The sequence below is a fragment of the Blennius ocellaris genome, assembly GCF_963422515.1.
Source record: "Blennius ocellaris genome assembly, chromosome: 12".
Taxonomy (NCBI): domain Eukaryota; kingdom Metazoa; phylum Chordata; class Actinopteri; order Blenniiformes; family Blenniidae; genus Blennius; species Blennius ocellaris.
In genome coordinates this window covers 14,174,131-14,185,009 of record NC_137661.1, presented here as the reverse complement: position 1 = coordinate 14,185,009, position 10,879 = coordinate 14,174,131, and the positions used below count along the sequence as shown (strand labels likewise).

At 40.4% G+C, this 10,879-nt stretch overlaps 1 protein-coding gene across 4 annotated transcripts in view; it reads left to right on the top strand.

Annotated features, from left to right (window-relative positions):
- The first annotated feature begins 3,998 nt into the window (after positions 1 to 3,998).
- Positions 3,999 to 10,879, top strand: part of myo9b (myosin IXB) — a 49,350-nt gene continuing 42,469 nt past the window's right edge. For all 4 annotated transcript variants that reach the window (XM_080505928.1, XM_080505927.1, XM_080505926.1 and 1 more), the window contains exon 1: positions 3,999 to 4,419. The gene's annotated coding sequence lies outside the window, so the exon portion shown is untranslated. The remainder of the gene's footprint in view (positions 4,420 to 10,879) is intronic.

The window sequence follows — 10,879 nt, the reverse complement described above, 5'->3', positions numbered from 1 at the left end:
CAAGGCGTGTGGCTGAACACATTTATTGTCACAGTAGCATATTTAAAAAGACGTGATTATATATGACAAGCTCTGAGGAAATTAAGTTTGATTCACTATAATTGTCACGGAAAATATTGCAAATCGAACACACGACTGCAACTCCATTTACAACTACAAGCTACAACTCCTCTGAACTCCTGCCTTAACTGCAATAAGGCCAAGATGAAACTTAATTATTGTCACATGTTTTAGAAACAAGAAACACCTTTTGTTACCCTCGACAATGAGTCCATTACAAATGATTCTGTAGTTTCAAGCAATAAATGTCAAAAAAACAAAAAACAACTTTGCTTATAAATGCGAAAACAGTTAACAGGTCAACAGAGTGAGATATTTGACCTACTTTATGCACAACTTTAAATATAGCATTTTTTTGCCTCCACAATCTAGCGCCTCTGACAACTTCTCCTTTTCAGTCTCAAGGTGTGAAAGAAAAGCACATGGATCTATATATAGATAAAGTACAAACAACAGCAACTTTAGATGGCGGGTGGATGTTAGTGCCACACTAATGACGAGAGGCGAGACTGTTATTGTAAATTAAATGAGGAAAATTAAACTTCACACAAAATTCAAGGAATGATTGCTGTGTGAGGTGTTACCAACACCCACAGCTGTTAGAAACGCCCTGACTACCTGGCTTTGAAAATATGACTTCGAACAGTGCTGGAAACCACAAAGAGCGTATTGCAATTCGCAAATAAGTGCGTGTGTGTCGAGAATAAATGGAAAGAAACAGTTGTATTCAGACGTTGGTGCTACAATTATTGTTTCTCTAACTGACATCTCCCCAAATCACAGCCAGATGAATATATTGATCTACAGGCAGAAAAGTCTGACTTTACTTGTGCTCGTTTGATGCTTTTCAGTTTAAACTGCATCGTAAGTCTTTATATAGCTAGTTACTACCTTAAGCTCCATCACGATATTATAACCATGGTAACGTACTTTCTAAAAGTGTGCATTTTCATTAAACAAAATAGTTAGGTGGTGTCCACTTGTTTCTTTTTATCATCTCTTCAGAAAAAAAGGTTTGGAGGGAAAAAAAAGTAGCAGGAAAATGCATTGCCCTTGATCCCCAGACTTTCTCTGGCACCTCGCAGGGAAGGTCTGTCTCACACTTTGAAGAACACAGGTCTAATCATGGGCTGTCATTTCTGCCCCACCCAGTGACGGTGAAATTATAACAACAGCAGCACTGGCTTCAATGAATCATTACAGATGTTTTCACCACTGACTTATATTCCAACACCAGCTCTTTCACATTTCACATGGATACGAGGTTGTCCAAGCTGATATTTTCAAAGATATTTCCGAAGGAACATTAAACGTTTTGGAAACTTCTGTTCCTTCCTTATGTCTACGACGTGCATTTCTGTTGTGCCCTGTTTAAAGAACAACACCAACAAAAAATGCATCAGTAAAACTGTTTGATTAAGAGATAACTGATATTAACACTGTTAAAATAGGTTGTGTCTCAAAATGTGTCAGCTAAAATGAAAAGTTTGCAAGAGGAATAGTTTGATTGAGGAATTGGACCAAAGAGGATGAAAGAAATCAGGCTAATTTCAATTTGCGTGGTAGTTGATAACTTTTAACTTGTATTTTAATCTGAAAACTGTCATTATGTTTACCTCATATTAAAGCAGGCGCTTGTAAAGATGATCTGCAGCTTCTGAAGTCAAAACGCATGCTTGGTGTTGAGCATACTACATCTGCTGGTCACCAAGAAGAATTACAGTCACTTTGTAAGTAAAATGAACAAATGCACTCTGGTCTCAAAATGACAATTTAGTACCTTTAAATTAAAGGGAACATGAATAAATTACGTTTGTTAGATGCATTTCCCCCCCCTTTTTGTTTCTTTATTCTTCTTTGTCTGAATCTAGATGACACATCAGTCTATTTAAGGTAGACTCAGCAGAGCTGGACGAAACTATTGGAGTGTAAGGAATTATTATTATTATTATTATATTTCTGCACAAACTGCAGCATTTTTGATGGTCTAAATGTGCTAAAACCTTAGAGAAAATTTGCACACACATCAGAAGTGTCAAACTATTTAATGTTTTATGGTCATTCATTGCCCCCTACATTATTTTCACTCGTGAGCGGGGATTAAACCGTCGTGAGGCAGGTTAGTTTTACCCTACTGATGATGCGTTGTTGCAATAGTAATGCTGCTCTGCTCAGCTGAAATCTGTCCAGATTGTCACACGGTCCCACCATCTCAACTACAACACTGGTCAAGAAATGGAGAGCGCACAGCAACAACCAATAATGAGCTCATGCACCAGAGTTATGAAATAGCAAAGGGCTCACACTGTAAACCCGAGCAAGCTCACAGAACTCAAAGAGAATATTTAAGTAATGTTTTAAGTTAATATCGTATGATATTTAAGTTATTTATTTCATATTAACATGAAACACTTGACAACATCACTTACATATTCTTGTCCAATCTGTTACACAAAAAGGTTTGAGTTCTGTGAGCTTGTCCGGGTTTACAGTACACAATCATTGTCGCGACATCGGGGAAGGGCAGGTTGGGAAAATCTCAGGGATCCTTCTGCGCCACAGCAGTATGGACGAGCAAAATAAGAAACCGCTGAAAGAGAGGGAGGATTTGATTTTAACAAACATCATGACCGACCTGGAGAGTTCCAAGCTGGCCATGACACTGCAGGAGGCAGCTGATGAGAAAGCGGCAATGCAACATGATTACGAACAGAAGCTCAGCCTGCTGGGTTCAGAGGTCATGGCCCCGAAACAGGCCCTGCAGACCCGGGCCTCTCTCTCTCTGAGCTATGTAAAGCACTTTTGGGCTGCTCATGCAGCTGTAAGGCGCTATATAAGTGAAGTCCATTTACCATTTATCATCTACTTTTTGCAGCGCTGGAATGCAGAATCCTGAAAGAGAAGCTGAAGAGTGAGACCAGGGCAGAAGAGCAGACAGAAGAGCTGCTGAAAAGATCCAGACGGACTGAGGAAGCCTGGATCGCGAAGGAGGATGAATGGATGGAGGACAAATACAGGGCAAATCTGGACATCCAGCTTCTTCTGGAAAGGATTAGCAAACTGGACAAGCTCACCACCATGATGGACAAAGAGAATGCCAAGATGAAGTAAGTGGAGGAGAAAGCCAGAGAAGAGACAAAAAAGAGGGAGAAGCAGGAGAGACAGAAAATCATGTAACAACTTTCAGAAAGAGGTGGAAGACTGTCGGAAAATAGAAAATATGGAGAGATGGTGCTCATGACAAAAAAATAAATAAAAAAATCCCCCCATTTTTTTCAAACTTTGAGACTCCAGGAGCTCTGGGTCCTCCTTGGCGACGCTTTTTCATTTCAAGTGTGTCAATAAAATGAATCCATCAATTTACATGAACCAAAACTGGTTAGTTGGTTTTTGGAGCCTGATATTTATTTATTTATTTATTTATTTTAGGATTCATTAAAAGCAGGGTATACATTTTAGTGGATTTAGACTTGCCTGGAATTGCCCTGGAGAACAAACATAAGGAGAGACAGAGACAGACAAACCACACACGCACACTACCATTCACACTTATAGGGGCAATTTAGGTTCACCCTGCATGTTTTAGGACTTTTTTTTAATAATAGCACTTTTTACTCAAGAAAACATTGTTGCATAAAGTCTTTTACAAACAATTACAGACATTTAAAGTTTACAAGAATGTGCTGTGTGTGTGTGTGTGTGTGTGTGTGTGTGTGTGTGTGTGTGTGCGCGCGCGCGCGCGGCCTTCTCCTATTAAGGATAACGCCAAGGCATTTTAGTTACAGTGTGTTGTACCGCCGGCGCCATCCTGCAGGGGGCGCTGCTTTATAATTAAACCCCTTGGAGCAACAGGGCGCTTCATTGTGCAGAATCTGGCTCGTGCCTTTTTTTTCCTCAACTTTCTTCTGCTCAGTCTGCTGGTACTTGTATGGGGAGAAGGGAAGTAGCTACGGGCTAGCTGGTTAGCCGCGGTGAAGCAGCTCAGTTCGTCAGGAAAGAGGCGACTTTTGACTGGGTTCTTGTGAACTCTGAGAGGTCTCCTCTCTGTTTGAGGAGGGCTGAGCTCTCTTCTCTTCGTGTTTCTTCTCTTTTTTTTTCCGCTTCACAGTCCGTGTTCAAACCTCCAGACTGTGTCAACTCCTGAGCTTTGTCTGTTCAGAGAACAGCCGATTGTGAGCCTGCTTTGATGCGAGCCAGTGTTTTTTTTATTCCAGGGGGATAAAACAAAGAAAAAGACGGGGGGAAAACGGCAGCGACGTGATTATCTTTTTTTTTTTCTTCTCCTCTCGCCATTTGGGTGAACGGCGGGGAGTGTAGTGGAGGATTACACCAGGACAATGAAACAAACGGCCGAGAAAGGTAGGTTAAATATTGTTCAAGCTGCCTCTGTGGGACCAGCTTCTTCTTCTTCTTCTTCTTCTTTTATTGTAGTTTCTCTTGCACTACAAGTACGGGTGTTTTGGTCTACAGATAAATATATGTATAAAACAGCCACCAGGTTCTGCACAGACAGCTGTTTATAGGAAGTTGTAGAAACGCGACCCAGTAAAGTAAAAACCTTTCTCACACCGACTAAAGCCAAAAAAAAGGGGAAGAGATTGGTTTTCTTGACTAACTGAAGCCAGTGGACAGTGGCTGTCTGTGTGTGTTACGGTGATCACGGTGTGTCTGTTTGGTCAGTGACACATCGGAGCATTCTTGCATCCAGTGTGTGAATGAATGCAGGCTGACTTGTTGCAGAAGGTCTCCGGGCCTGACTGCTGATAATGGGACTAACCTGTGTGTCACAGGGCTCTGGTGTAGTTCCACCGATCACTTTGAGAAGATTAGAGCAGACTCTGGAGCCTTTTGGAGAAAAAAAGAAAAAGAAAAAAAAGAAATCCGATCAGCAATGTGTAGAAAGGGGGCAGCTGCGCTTTATCCAAATTACCATTTGATCATGGCTGTTATTATGTGCCCTTCACGGGGGACAATTTACGGCTGAGTGCAACCATGATTACCAGTGATAAGAAAAGTAAAACAGCAATGATGAAGCAGCACTTCCATGTAAGACAGTTTGCTCTGTTGATATAGTTTCCCATCCTTTGTTTATTGTCTTATACATCAAGCTTACGGTTTTAAGTATTTCCCCTCGCCATTGCAACAAACCTACACTGACAGTCTCACTGAGTGATATCTGCAGAGTGCCAAAACCTTGTTTGCCTATCCTTGGTTTACATCTGTTATCGAGTCAAATCACAGGCATCTCATCACTGCTCATCAGCCCTAAAAGGTATTGTCACTGATTGAAATCAATAACGGCACAAAATTCACGTGTCATGTGTTGCACTCTAAATCTTGGGAAGCTTTTATGTGCTAGCCGATTTAAAAAAACAAAAAACAAAAAAAAACAGAATGTTTTGTGTACTTATCTGGGGTTTGTTTTAATTGTATACCAGTAAAAACCCACATTGAGACCAGAGTGAAATGGGAGTAAGTCCATGCATATCCATGCATCTTACATCCAACACAAGGTTGTTTGGCACTGGAGCTGACCCTGACTCACCATGGATGGAGGCAGAGTAAACAAGCAACAACTCCAAATACAACTACTTTTATATTATCATTATGCTTAATGATTGAATGTATGCAATGATATGAATAGCCATGTTTTTCCCTGCAGTATGGCCAACTGTTATAATAAATTCCAAATTATGTAAACTCAGTCAGTAGTGATTCGTCCAATGGAATGGTCTCCTGTGTTAAATGTAATGATATTGGAAATATGTTTTAAATAGCATATAACATAAAATGATGCTACAATTGAGTTGCTGGTTCTTCCATACAGTAACTCATTGGCCAAACCTTCTACAAAAGCTACCGTACGGCGCTCTGGCCGTATAACTGACATCCAGATGGTGGGAAAAAAGCCATCATTCAAAGCTACAATAAAAAGTGCACTCGGGCACTTCATTCCCTCTCTGTTTCTGTCCTGCTATTTCTTCTATTTACCTTGGATTGTACAGTGGCCTAACCAGCCAATGATTTAATGATGCCACTGCACTGTATTTACCCTTCTGACAGGCTCGCAGTCACATGTTTTGACACTGGCCTGAAGTAATGATTTGAAATATGGTCACACCAAAAAGCCTTCTGGGATGTAGGGGATGGGCGAAAACAATGTGCAGTTTTCGTTGTGATCAAACCTTCGTCCGCGTTATTGTCTCCATGCAAACAAAGCTAATCACATGCGCTTGCAAGAGAAGCTGCTAGTGATCTCTGCCGTACCTGTAAACCCGGCTTAGTACCGTCGGCACACCAAGCATAATCATATTCAGTCCAATCAACATCCCCATCTGTCGTATTCAGAATTGAATTAACACACCACTCCCTTCGAGAAAGCTTCAAAATTCAAACGTCAGTTTTAAAGGCTCACAGCCGAGCTACTTAACGGCAATTTTTCATGGATTCAAAAGCTGTAACTGAACAGCAATATTATTCAGATATATTTGTATTCTTATGGACGGTGCACACCCTCATTGATTTTTCTTTTTCCTCATAAAAAATCGTTTTTTTTCTTCTTTTTTTAAATCTAAAATGGTTACCAACACCTCCCCACATCTTTTATTTTGCATCGGAGCCAATTTTATCCTATACGTTCTTAAACTGCTTCTAAAGACTTCTGCAGTCCACAGAATGGCTCTCTGCCATATTTTGAAAGAAAAGGAGCCATATGGCCCCCTGGTTTGTGCTCCACAAGCCCGACTGCAGAGCTGACAGTGGTCTGGGATGAGTGGGGGAGGTGAAGGAAGACCAGCTCCAGCCTGAGTTAGAACCCTGTACACATTCTGGTGAAGGTAATTGTGTGAAACAGTGGGTGGGGGGAAAAAAAAGGCCTTCATAACAACTATGCAAATGTTTCTCAGAGGAGACTTAAGGAGATCCGGTTGTTATATTTAGTGTTATTACATCTATTTTTTTATATGCTAGACATCCCCTTATGCATTTCTCATTATATTGTTTCCCCGCAGTTACCTTTTATAGAGCAGTTTTATTTCAATAAAGCTTTGTCTGTGAATAGATTAGACCTCAACACTGTCCCATACCTGCATTGTTTTTTGTTTTTTTTTGATACATTTAGGTCTGTAGCGTTTGGATTATTACCCAAATCCCATGACATACTGTTGTTGTCTCCTCATGCAACACTTTTCATGTAAAATATTCTTATTATCAGAGCCAATAAGACATTTATAGGAATCATCACATGAATTTTTAAAGGTAACAATGATTGGGTTGGGAGTTTATTTTTGACATTAGTGAAATGTCAAAATTACCAAGACGGTTTTGGTTGGCAACATTTTACGTTTAGCCAACGTTTTGTGAGGTGTGTGAGTTTCATAATTACATTTTGCACATAGCAAATTAAACTGAAATTTGGTTCTGTGTGCAGCTTTCTGTTGTTTTCATGGTCTGATGTGGAGGTTTTGAGAACTATTTGACAAATTATTTGTTCTGTCTCGGCCATTTGTTGAATTATGATTAGTGTGGGAAAATAGATTAGAATAGTTGCCCTACACTGACTGTTCCCGTTGCACTTTTGATTTGAAGTCTTATCTGTAAACACTGCAATGTGTGAGGTCCTTGTGCGTGTGCTTGATATAGAATCGTAGTTATGGATGCAGAAATGAACTTTAATGTGGTTCATAGGAATGCAGTATTGGACTGCTTCTGAGAGATTGTGTGTTCCTCTTTTATCACATGGCCTCAGAGTCTGTCTAATGTTGGTCTATGACAGAACAAGGACAGGATAATAGGTCGGGCTGCGGTGTGCTGGGCCATCAGTGATTTCTAATAAGTCCCTCAGCAGCATGTGTTGTCTCTGTGCAGCTGGCGTACTCGGTTATGTAGGCTATCTGTGTTATCTGCGTTCCCATGAGTCTGCAGAGCCCCCTTTACTAAGTCACGGTTAACAGACTTCATACCAATTAATCACTGACATGTTGGTGCTCGACGGATTTAAATGTATTTAAAACATTTTCAAATTTGGCATTGGGTTTCGATATGGTTCGGCGGTTCGGCACAGTCTACATTCAGTACATTCGATGCAGCAAACCGCTCACAGCCAAGGGATTGGCAAGAGCAGTCAAACATGTCGAGGCTTGCGCTCTTATTTATGCGTATGTACCCATTGAGAAACTGCCTATATCACCCTGTTGCTGCCTTTGCTGCTAAAGCATGACCTGGGAGGACGTTATCAGCGGTTTGTAAACCGGTGTGTTGAGTTCCAGGAGTTTTTGATTTTCAATTCAATAGAGTCCAAACGTGCACATTGCTCAACTGATTTGAACGTGCTGTGATGGATGAACTTGGGTAATGCAACCGAACAAGCCGAGTAGATGTATGGAGGTGAAATATGTGATGGGATTAATAGAATAAAGCAGGCCAGAAAGAAAAAAAAAAAACTGGCATTGCACTTGCTTTTTGTCTAACTACAGTAAGTCATAGCATTGTCTTGTGTTGTCACATAAATGCTGGCAAAATGTTGGTTGGATTCTTGTTCCGTTTCAAAACTGCTCACCAGGCTTTGCATCTTGTAGTAACAAAAGAGATCAAACTGAACAAAGCTCGTGAGCGAGCAACGACAAGGAGTCGAAACTTAGAGAGGGAGAGCGCCGCAATGTTTCAATTCCACAAACTCCTTGGTAACTCTCCCCCGGTATGTTCTTTCAGTGTGGTAAGTTGAATTTATGGGCTTTATAAATAGACCCAGCTGTAATGATAGGGTATAAGTGAGGAAAACGCAGACTGACTGTTTGGCGATGGCCTACTTACAGTGCGTTTGTTTGTTGTGACTTCGTCTTCACTTCACCATCATTGTAGCGTCCAAACACATCAAGTTCATGTGACTGAAATAAAAGCTTGAATGACTTTTTTCTTTTATTTTTTTTCAGCATAGATACCGAAGTAATCCAAAGGTTGGACCAAAACATACTAATCCAGAATGTTCCATAGTGATGTGGAAAGTGGTGGACTGGTGTTATGGTAGCCCACATTAAGGCAGTTGGAGTAGTGCTTTCTACGTCAAGACTCAGGGGAAACACTCAAGAAGGAGGAGGAGGACGAATATTTCCAGGCTCAATATAAGAATATTCTGAAAGTTTTTCATGAAGGGCAAATGTTCACATATTTACTTACTTTAAGATTGTTTTTGAAATGAAAGATTAACCACATCGTCTTAAGTATTTTTCCTTCAACATGATGTTAAATATGATCTGGGTCTGGTTCTTGTGATGCGCCCACCCATGTGAAATCAATGCATCGGCTCTGGCTCTGGCAGTTCCTCCCAGGGCTGAGGATCTCCCAGCACGACCTTTTAGCTTGTCAGACTAAAATTATTTGCAGGCACATGATGCACACCAAACAAAAACATTTCAGTTATAATTAGTTAGAAATAGAATTGAACTTTGAAGGGCTTTGTAAAAAGTCTGCCTGTCTCATATCTTGTCAACAACTTGGGGAAAATTTGATAAAAAAAAAAAAAAGAACTCCAATTTATTTTCACTTCTAACATATTGGCTTTGAGACGTTGTTTGTACCTCCTGTAAAGCAGGGGGGCTGTTGTATCTGTGGCCATGTTGAGTGCTGTAACCTCCTCCTCCATCCTTTCTGCGGTCTTGCCTCTGGATTATGGGCGAAAAAAAGGAGAACGCCCTGGAACTTTATTTGATGTTGATCTGCACAACAGTGCAAAATGTAATCGGCATGTCTAGCAAATGAGGGTTATTTACATGCAATGTAAAAAAAAAAAAAAAAAAAAAGTCTGTTTCTTTTGCAAGTGGCCCAACTGCAGTAGTAGGGTTTAGTCTGTGATTCTTGTTGATATCTCACATTCTTCCTGTTTCATCACTATTCATGGTCGCCAGCCAGCAGGGTGTCTTTTATCAAAAATAGTTGCATAAATTTGACTATTTCACAAAAAAAGTACACTGAACAACAGACGGTAAACACTTTCATCAGTACCCTACGTTAATTTTAAAATCAAAGTGCGTGTTTCTCTTGTTTGCATTTTGGTTCAAGAGTCATTAACAGACTATAATATTCTGCTTCTTTTCCTTTAAAAAAACAAAAGAAGAATGATGCAAGGAAAGAGCCGAGACAGACTGTACAGGTGCAGGTTTTTGTTTATGTTCTGTTGTATAAATAGTTCCACGACGAGTACATCTCACCAAGTTAATGCATCAAAAAATGAACTGTTTTTTTTAAACATAGGTTATGCAAAATATAAATAATTTGCTTTGAACTAATGTGTTGCTGCTTCATCTTTGCATACCCAAAATGCCATTTTTAATGACACATTTAACTTTTGGGATATTTAGATACTAGATATAATAATCAAGGGCACGTAGTGTGAACATTTCTGTTGCTTTATATTCAGCATGAGGGTTAGTCTTGTGTCTCGATGCGCTGACTCCATCTTAGTCTCACCACCAAATGCCTGGAGGGAGGTGGAGAGTGGCAAGAGAAGAAAAAGTAAAGCATAGAAGTAAAGACAAGGGAGGCACAGATGGGGAAGGAGATGGAAAGAAAGAGACAAGCTGGGGGTTGATGGAGAGAGAGAGAGAGAGAGAGAGAGAGAGAGAGGTGGTGCAGAAACGGCAGACCTTGGCTGTGAGCTCACTATTGGCCGAGCTCTGTTCTGTTTGTTTTTGCTCTATTTCTGACCGTGTAGTCTGCCCTTGGTCACTGACGGATGACACCATATGTAAGTTACATTTCATCTGACAGAAAGGATGTGTGGTTCAAAGAAGAGGAGACATGTTTGGAGACGTATTGTAATTCA